The sequence below is a fragment of the Polistes fuscatus genome, unplaced genomic scaffold (genome assembly GCF_010416935.1).
Source record: "Polistes fuscatus isolate 324 unplaced genomic scaffold, CU_Pfus_HIC Scaffold2, whole genome shotgun sequence".
In the NCBI taxonomy this organism is placed as follows: domain Eukaryota; kingdom Metazoa; phylum Arthropoda; class Insecta; order Hymenoptera; family Vespidae; genus Polistes; species Polistes fuscatus.
This window is the reverse complement of record NW_025113096.1, coordinates 14873388-14883161: the sequence shown is the minus strand read 5'-3', so window position 1 is coordinate 14883161 and position 9774 is coordinate 14873388. Positions and strand designations below refer to the sequence as shown.

General features: G+C 29.7%; 1 long non-coding RNA gene across 1 annotated transcript; it reads left to right on the top strand.

The window, feature by feature from the left end:
- Positions 1 to 7308: 7308 nt before the first annotated feature.
- On the top strand, positions 7309 to 8444 carry LOC122516419. The gene is made up of 2 exons (XR_006303563.1): positions 7309 to 7875; positions 8044 to 8444. It is a non-coding gene; the product is annotated as an uncharacterized LOC122516419 (long non-coding RNA).
- The last annotated feature ends 1330 nt before the right edge of the window (positions 8445 to 9774 follow it).

Genomic DNA, 9774 nt, shown 5'->3' with positions numbered 1-9774 from the left:
AGAACGGCCAATAATAATGTTTATATTTGAAAAATACATTTTTACGCTTACTTATTTAACAATAATAATAATAATAATAATAATAATAATAATAATAATAATAATAATAATAATAATAATAATAATAACGTTGTTATATTTAGTAGTCTCATCAATAGAAATTGAGTTAACACTCGTATATTTAAACCTATGTATTTATTAAATCTTTTAAAATATATATATATAGTATATGCACACGATGTAAAATATTTATTTATTATATCTACGATTTGAAATAATATTTTATTCACAATCAGTTCTACTAGCTAATTAACTTATCCAACTCTTTTATTTTCTATTACTAAATCGCTAATATTATTTTGTGTTACCCACCATGTCAGAGTTTATCTCGTAATATCTCTCTTTTTGAATTCTCAACAGTTCTTACTTTTCTTTTTCTTTTTTCATTTTATCTTACCTTCAACCCTCTCCCTCCTTGTCGCCGCAGCCGTCGTCTCTCTTATATTTATTATCTAAACTAATTCGACCTATTTCATTTATACTTTTATTACTTACTCTCGCGTTTGTGTTCATTATTTTACATTATAAATTCGACATTCTTATACATCTTATTTATGAAAATTCAATTGATCATTTACTGCTGTATTAGATAAAAATATTACTTTTCTTGTTCTTTCTTTTTCTTTCTTATTTTCTTTTTTTATTATTCTCTGTATCTTACAGTCAAGTAAAGTAAACAAGAGAGTCTATAAAATCGCTAAAATTAGCTTTGAGAGTTATATATATATATATAATAAAAATGAGCCCGTAGTTTTTTTTTGAAGTTGGATGGTAAGTTGGGTAAATCGAGGAAAGTCCACCGGTTCCCCTGATGACCCGTGAACCGACTTGATCTTTCATAGTTAGTTACTTCTCCCTCTCCCTCTTTCTCTCTCTCTTTCTCTCCCTTTTTTTTCTCTTTCTCTATAAGTTGACTCCTTGAAACCGATAACCCGAGATATCGTGACAGACACATACGACTCGTCTCGATATCGTTCTCTCATAATAAATTGCTGCTCGTGTTGCCAACCGGGTTGTGCTCCGGTTTTATCGTCTTTCCCTTTCCTCGAATATTATAATATTCTTTCATTTCTTCTTCTCTCTTGAAATCTACTTTTTTTTCTTGTATAAAAAAAGTAACATATATATATATATGCATATTGTAAGAAATGTTAAGAGATAGAATAAATTTTGTTAAGAATAAATAGAGAGAGAGAGCAGAATGTAAGAAAGTAAAATAAAAAAATATATGTAGGTCGAATTCGTTTAGAAATAAGTGCGAGAGAAACGGCAGCAACTTGAATTGAAGGTAAGATAAAAAAAATAAATGTAAATTCATGCTTGAAAATTTAAAAAAAAAAGATATGAGATATATTATAAATAATATAATGTTTTAGTTAGTTCTATTGTTAGTAAAAATTAGAATATAATAAAATAATGATTACGTAAATAAGTTTATTAAAAATTAGATAAACGAGCATAAAGTATTGTAAATTAGAAAATAATTGTATGAAATAAAAGATTAAATAAATTCGTAAGTTTTTAATATATACTTATAATTAAATTATTACGAATATGTTCGTAAATATATCATCATTATTATTACTATTATTGTTATAAAAGAAAAGGATAAACAATTTTATTTTTCACAAAAATGATTATTAACCATTCTTAAAATATATACATACGTACAACATGCGTACATAAATAAAAATCTACATAAATATATTTGATATCGTATTCTATGAATGATTAAAATCTCTCTCTCTCTCTCTTCGTTTTATATATATTTTTATTTTAATCTTTCGAGAAATTATTTTCAAATATTTTTCTAAACTGTTTCCCGTTGAAATCGTATTATTTTCGATAAGAGTCTTCGAAGAACTAATAAATTTACAACAAAGCGATATCGAAATCAAACTTAAATGGCGTAAACAGTTCAGCAATGTCGATATTGTTGAGAAAGAAATGTATGCCTTATACGACGACCGATCGTATTCGCGGGAAAACGTTTAAAAATGATCTGGTACGACGATATGTTTGTTCGACCCTAAACCTGATCCGAGAGAAATGACGCAAGATTATGTAAAACTTATGATCCAGGGGGAAAGGGGGTGGGAGAAACGAGAAAAAGAGATACATAACATTTGAGAGATACATATAAGATTTGTTAGATGCAAATAAGAATATATATGTATAATACGTTAAATATATTCTTATAAGTATCTTTATATTTCATAATTATTTTTTTTTTTATTAGATTGTAATAAATTAATTCAACAAATATTTTTTTTAAAGAAATTTTCATTATATATATGTGTGCCAAATAATTATGACGATGAATTAATGGTATATATACATATATATAAAAAATTAATTTTATGATTTATTTAATATTACATATGTTTATATTATATAAAATAAATCATAAAATAAATTTTATATTTTTATATTTTTTTTATTTACCTTACTTTCATACTTATTTAGACATATGCAGAATAGATTCTAATAATCCACACGTTCGGATTTTCATTTTCATAAACGGAAACACTTGGACGATAAAATTCTATTTTACATATTCTTCCCTTATTTTCTCCTAAACGAAAATTCTCTACTTCTCATACATATATCTAAGTGTATGTATATACAGTGATTCATGAAAGTATTTGAACATTTGCCATAATATATTTTATTAATTATAATAAGTATATTATAGAACACTTACCGACATATTATTAATATCAGATGGAGGTATGACTCTGTAGATTATACAGATATAATTTCAAGCAAATCGAAATATATATACAATAGTTATGATTTATTTCTTACAAACGTAACGATTGCTGAAGCCACAAAAGTATTTGGATAGATAATTTTTAAGCCTTTAATATTTAGTAGGACCACCTTTAGCACGAATAACATCTTGTAAGCGATTACGCATACTCTTTACTAAATTTTCAGTAATACTTAGTGATATAGAACTCCATACTTCGAGTATTTTGTCTTTTAAACTTGCTTTTGATGTTATATTAAATTTTTGTAATTCTTTTCCTATTATTGCCCATAGATGTTCAATCGGATTAATATCAGGTCTTTACGGTAGTGTGACTAACATGTGAGGAGTATTGTATATTATACATTCCTTAACAATTCCTGCAATATGTTTAGGATCATTATCCTGTTGGAAGTAAAAATCTTCATAAATACCCAATTTTCTTGCACTTTCTTTAAATTTTGTTTCAAAATGTTTAAATATTTGTATTTATCCATTTTTCCCTCTATGAAGATTAAATGCCCGGTGCCACCTGTTATCATACACCCACAGATTATAATTGAGTCACCCCCATGTTTCACCGTAGCAAACAAGTTTTTCACTTCCATCTCTGTATTTGCTTGTCTCCAAACAAAGTTACGTCCGTCCGACCCAAAAACGTTAAATTTTGATTCATATGAAAATATTACTTTATTTCAGAAAGAATCATCTTTGCTAATAAATTCTTTGGCGAATTTTAATCTTTTCTTCTATTAATATAACTATTATATGGTTTCTTTCTGGGAATCCTGGCATGATAATCATTTTTACGTAGCACTCTTCTACATAATTCTGGATGTACATCTTTCTTAAAGTTCTGGTTAACTAGTGTTGCAAGTTTTGTAGCAGTATTTCGATTTGCTTGAAACTATATCTGTATATTCTACAGAGTCATATCTCCATCCAATATTAATAATATGTCAGTAAGTATTCTATAATATATTATAGAATATATTAATATAATATATTCTATAATACTATATATATTTATATACTATAATACTATATATTATTATAATTAATAAAATATATCATGGCAAATGTTCAAATACTTTCGTGAGTCACTGTATTTATATAGAAAAAATAAAATACAATTAATGACTGATATTTAAAACAATTTTTTGATTGATTTTTACTATTTCGATACTATCCAAATAATATTAACGATATACAAAGTATCGTTTAATATTTCGATAAAAAAAATACGAACAAATCGTCGGTTTTTCACAGTTATCGACCAGTTAGAAAGAATATTTTCGTGAATTGTAACGGTACGTAGGTTAATGAGAAAAGCTTGGATGACTTTATCGTCCCTCGGTTAGCCTTGCACGGGTAAAACTATACGTCGACCAAAGGGGATGGTACGTTGCTGACAAACATGGGAGCGGCGTAAAAAAAAAAATGAAAAAAAGAAAAAAAAGAAGGAAAAAAAAGAAAAAAGAAAGAAGGAAAAAAAAGAAAAGAGAGAGGGAGAGAGAGAGAAAAAGGAGAAGCAGGAGGAGAAAAATACGACCTAACGTCGATCCTTTTCTGCCGCGTTACACGCATTCTGCTCTATTTCTATCTAGGCGTGGCAAATGTGTTCCTTTATGAGCCAAGTGTCAGACTTCCGGTATACGTATTACAGAAATCAGATACTTCTGCACGCCAAACGCGCGATATATGCAGGACTCGACTCGAGCCATGCTTGCTATTTTTTTATTATTATTATTATTATTATTATTTTCACGAACATTAAAAATTAAACCTAAATAAGATTATATTTTTAAAAAGGAAATATATTTAATACTTAAATTAAATATACGGTATAGTAAATATATTAGTATATAATATATTAGATTCGGGAAAAAGAGAGAGAGAGAGAGAGAGAGAAATCTCACTATTTTTATCTTGAAATAAACATAAAAATAATGGATTTCTTTTTCTCCAATCTAATATATTACTTATATTAATGATAATGCATTTTATACGACACGAAAAAATAATTGTTTTGTTTTTTTTTTTTACATCGAATTAGATTATTAATTACGTTGAGATTGCAGATGATAAGAGAGATAGATAAAGAGAGAGAGAAAGGAAAAAACAATGTTTGTAACGGTAGCAAAATAAGAATAGACTTAGGATCTCGAGAAAAGGCTTACGATGACAAAGCCAACCAACCAACCAACTGCGTGACACAAAAGCGAACCACGAGACGGGGGTACGACGATGTATGGCGAGCCGCACCTAAATGCGTCCGTAAAGTACTTCTCTAAATGCGACCTTAACGACCACCGCGAAGGATAAAGAGAACGGGGAACGGCTTGCATGGATTCGGGCGCGGTCAATGTCGTTTAGAGATGGTGGCTATTACTAGTCTTTTTCTCTTTCTCTTTCTCTTACTCTTACTCTCCCTTTTTCTCCTCTTTTTCTTTCTTTTCCACTCTCCCTCTCTTTCTCTCTTTCTCAACTCTTCGATATTTTCGTCGGTGGCCTACTAATATACTCTGTGAATTCGTCCTCTTTCCATGACTCATAGTTTGGAAGATCAGAAATTTTCGCATTTTCTCAAACAAAATTTGTGAAAAATTATATACGAAACGTGAAATTCGAAAGAAAAAAAGAAAGAAAATAAAGAAATAAACAATATGCAAATACGTATTGAAAATGTTTTAATTTTTGTTTAGAAAAAAAAAAATAAATAAACAAGACACGGGAAATCGTTCTCGTTGAATTACAATGTTTTCATAATTTCCTGCGTTTCATTTGATTATCATTTGAACTTTACTTGTTAGTTCGATTGTGTTTGACTTCATCGATGTCGGCCCTACTTCCTTTTCTTTATTTTTTTCCTCTTTTTTATTCTTGTTTGTCTTTTCTATTCTTTTTCTTATATGTTAGCGTTGAATATTTTCCTCTATCTATGGATGCACTTACACGATTGCCATCGCAACACACACACATACACAGATAATGAAACGTGAAAAATTACTTCCAGATCGCACAACTGTAACTTATTTTACCCGACCACGCGTGTGTATACACACGCGAACAGATTTACTAATAAATATAACGTCTATTATTATTGTATTAATAGTCTGTTCTATGTATAAAACGTTCTCCTATATTCTTTTATTGCGATTTCTAATACAAAAATCAAGAATTGTTCCGAGTCAACGGTGAAAAATAATACAAAGCAATTTCTAATTTCTAGCTTTATACGATCCATTAGATTTAAAAAAAATGCTTAAATTCATAATGAAGAATATAGGAATAAAAAAAAAGTACTTATCGATATAATATTATGTATTATGGGAACGTGAGTGAACATTTACAACGTGGACTAATTAAATATTCGTTAAAACTACATGCAACTCGAAATTCATTTATTCTATCCTTTGATATATTCAAAACAGATAAATTTGCATAGAAAGTATTATTTTTCAAATTCAAAGATATTCGTAACCAATATAATATACATCTATAATATACATCTATTTTACGTACAATTATTTATTTATTTAATTTACCATTTTTTATTTGAATATCATGTATCTTCAATTAAAGATTTATTTTATTTTATTTTTTTAAATCATGTCCAACACAGTGTGTAGACAAAATTTCATGCGATAAGAACGTTGTCTTTTACCTACTCCGAAGGGACTTACGCCCTTCCATCACTCGAAAAACGGACTTTTTCATTAGTGTAATTAACTTTAGAAATATGAGTAACGTATCGTGAGATATTAATCTCAAATTAACTATTTTACCATTATACTGATCATTATGTAATACTTAAAACGAATTTTCTCGAATAATATCATTTTTGAATATTTTGATCTGTTTGTAAGTCTTAAAATATCGAGTCCTCCCTATTTCTGTTATTTCGAAATTTCTTCAGAGATTACACCGTATTTATTGATAATGCAAGTTACAATTTTTTGAATGTAGGACATGAGAAAACATAGGGTCGACAGGGTCGTAGTAAATGATAAGATTACTAGTAGCATTGGTTATAAACACGATGGTTGTGTAAATGATACCAGTAGTGGAGAACAGAAAGAAATTTGATTTCATATAGTGATAGTTATATATTATTATTATATTATGCATTTTTGTTAGCATGCAATATGAAATTATTAAAAGTTAACTTATTAACTTTTAATAAAGAAAAATAAATATAAAAATAAATATGAAGAAAACGAAATAAATATGAGAAGCTCATTTGATAATCTTGGTACGATGTTCCTCTTAATTAATCTTATTTTAATTATAATATCAATGGATATTTTTATTTTATGATAATAGAATCATAAGAAAACAGAATAAGATTTTATTCCAATTTAAAATTCATTATATAATCGAAATGTATGTGCTTAAAATATTAAGTAACCACAAATTTGTTGACTCATAGGCTCATTATTGATGGATACAGTATTATCGTAATATTGTTGTGTTGGAAGGAACGAATCAGAGTATCAATAGGAACTACGTGGCAATTGAAGCTGATTGGTTGAAATAGTTCGGTATAAACCAATTACGTGTGCTATACAAAAGCGCGCAGTGTATTTTTTATCGAACTCGTGTATAAATATACTATTTAATAAATCAATAATAATTTATATTCGAATGGATTTTAAAAGATGAATTTATCTATAAATAATAATTATAAACAAATACATAAAAATGTATTTTTGTAAAAAAAAAAAATCAGCAAGTTCATTCGATTATTTCTTTTTTAAGCTTCAGCTATTTCTTCGTTAACTCTGCTTTGGTTTTTAAAGATATTGAACCAATATTCCATTTTCTCAAAGACATTCTGTGTACGATATAGTTTTGGTCTAAGTGCCTTTTCAATATTCAGAGTCAATAAAGTAGTATCTTACAATGTATTACTTTATGCTTTGCCACCTGCATTCTCTAGCCTCGATGGCACGTTTTTAAGATCTTTTTATCTATCTTTTGTATGCATGTATATAGCAAAGTAGACATTACCTGCACTATCTATTTTCTTCATATTTTACTGTTTTTACAATCATTTGTAGGTAAGTAAAAAATGCTTATATTGTTTTTTGAATCAATTCCTAAATAGTGAATCAACAAAAAAACATGATTTTGCTATTCGTATATGGAATCGTATTACTTTCGTAATGTGTATTTTTTGCTAATAATATGTTAATGCTATTTTTTTATAATTTTGCATAATTTTGCAGTACTACGAAAATATAACATAGAATAAGTAACAATAGAGAAAGGTAAATATACCCACTTCATAACGCCATCTGGTGAGTAAATGATGATAATACTAATTCAAATTCGTTTACGATTTTTCCAATCTAAGAGATCGTAACCATAGACATGAAAATTACTTTTGAATTATTCTATTGAAAGGTATTATAAAAGTAATATTGAAACATTTAATTATAAACGCTTATAAAATTATCTACAAAGATATATTTTTTGTTTAATCTCTTCGATACGATCATTAACTTTTTTCTACTTATTAAAAATAAATATCTAGTATATATCAATTAAATAAATGTATAAAAAAATAATCATAGGCTTTGACCGATTGAATAGAATTGAATAAAACTTCTTATATCTACAAATGAAATTATATATATACAACGAATTTTTCCTTACAATAGTCATGCATTACGTTGATATTTATTTTTCATGTATATCATACGATTTCGCGAATACCGAATATTTACAAAAACGTTAGTATCTAAAAATAAGTACAATATTCACAATAACTAATTTCTCGCCAAAAGCAATTTGCGCGTTTTATCGTTCTCATCATCAATCGTCATACTAAAGATCTCTTGTGTGGAATTTCAAGCGGTGGCGCTAAAAAAAGGGGGGACGCATGAAGGGTGGTGTCGACAACACGTCTTGGTTCGTGCACGACACGATCAATGCGAAATGAGTGTCTCAGCTCGCGTGGCTGGCTGGCTGGCTGCCTGCCTGCCTTCTTGGTATCGCGATCCGAGAAATTTTTCTTCGGACGTGCGTGAGCTTCGATGACATGGTTCGTACCGGAAATACGTTTTACGAGACGATTCGTTTTCCCTCCATCGACCGTTAAACCATAATAGAGGGACAATTAACGGTAAAGCGAGAAGTTATTCCGATTAATTACTGCGTCGGTGATGCCGCCGTGTGGAGGACGCAGTCATCGTCCGATCTCGCCACCTGCACCGTCGGTTTCGTCCTCGCCGTTGCGCCCACCTTCTATCTTTCTCTCTCTCTCTCTCTTTCATGATCGCGCCCTACTCGCGTTGCGGTCTTTGCAAGAGAACGTTATCCCCCCCCGATGAACTTTACCAACTCCCTCCACGTTGCGAACAAGTCGAAGGAACGCGGTGGCGCGTTGCTCTTCGGCACCAGGGCGCCGCCGGTATCCCCACTTCACCGGTTCTACCCACCACCGTCAATCTTATCGGCTTATCTATAACCTGATTGGCTATTCGCGACTGCAACGCGCGCAGCAACGGCGACTCGACCAGAATCTCCCCGGTAGTTTCCACGCAGTTCAGTTCACATCGTTCCTTTTATCGGGTTGGTTCTATTCGCGTGTGATTTTCATCCAACCTGTTCTTTTTCATATTATAAAATGTAACGAGATCATTCGCTTAGATTACATCGTGCTTCTTTTTGTTTTTTTTTCTATTAATATTAACGCAATATAAAGATATATAGCCGTTGATTGCTTTCTTTTCTTTTTATTTTTTTATTTCTTTATTTTTATTTTTTTTATTTTCGAAAACAACTTTTTTTTCATACGTTTTAAAAATTTTGTCATGTTCTACCATTTGGGAATCCGGTCGACCTCGTCTATATATTTCCATGATGGACCTTCTTCTCAAGTAAGTGTTGTTACATCGAGAGAGGAAGAAAATCGACCTTCGTACTCATGCAACTTTTTCCCCGTCCTTCGCCTC